The following is a 734-nucleotide window of genomic DNA, read 5'->3' as shown; positions in this document are numbered from 1 at the left end:
TTTTTTTTGAGGAAGATTAGCCCTGAGCTAACTGCCACCAATCCTCCTCTTTTTGCTGAGGAAGGCTGGCCCTGAGCTAACATCCATGCCCATCTTCTTCTACTTCATATGTGGGATGCCTACCACAGCATGGCTTGTCAAGCGGTGCCACGTCTGTACCCCGGATCCAAACCGGCGAACCCCAGGCCCCTGAAGCAGAATGTACGAACTTAACCACTGCGCCACCGGGCTGGCCCCACTTGGCTCCTTTTTGACCATTGCTGTTAGGTTCCCATATTCAGCTCTTTATTTCAAAGAGAAAGTCATGTGGTCAAAGCAGGCCTCAAAGCGTCATGTGCGTATGCACGATGTGCCCTGCAGCAACCACACCACACACACACACACACACACACACACACACACACACACACCCCTATAGGGACCTTGCCTTTTGAGGATGCTCCTCCTCCTTGCTCCTGCCCTTAGGGCCTGGCCCTCAAGGGTTTATCTCCCCCCAAGTCTGTTGAAAGAGAAACTTCTCTTTCATCAGGTACAGTAATTTCTTCCCAAAATCTACTCAAAAAAAAAAAAAAACCAGGGGGGCTGAGTGGTTAAGTTCGTGCGCTCTGCTGCAGGCGGCCCAGTGTTTCGTTGGTTCGAATCCTGGGCGTGGACATGGCACTGCTCATCAAACCACGCTGAGGCAGCGTCCCACATGCCACAACTAGAAGGACCCACAACAAAGAATATACAAC

Source organism: Equus quagga, chromosome 1 (genome assembly GCF_021613505.1).
Source record: "Equus quagga isolate Etosha38 chromosome 1, UCLA_HA_Equagga_1.0, whole genome shotgun sequence".
Lineage (NCBI taxonomy): Eukaryota > Metazoa > Chordata > Mammalia > Perissodactyla > Equidae > Equus > Equus quagga.
This window is presented reverse-complemented; position numbering follows the sequence as displayed.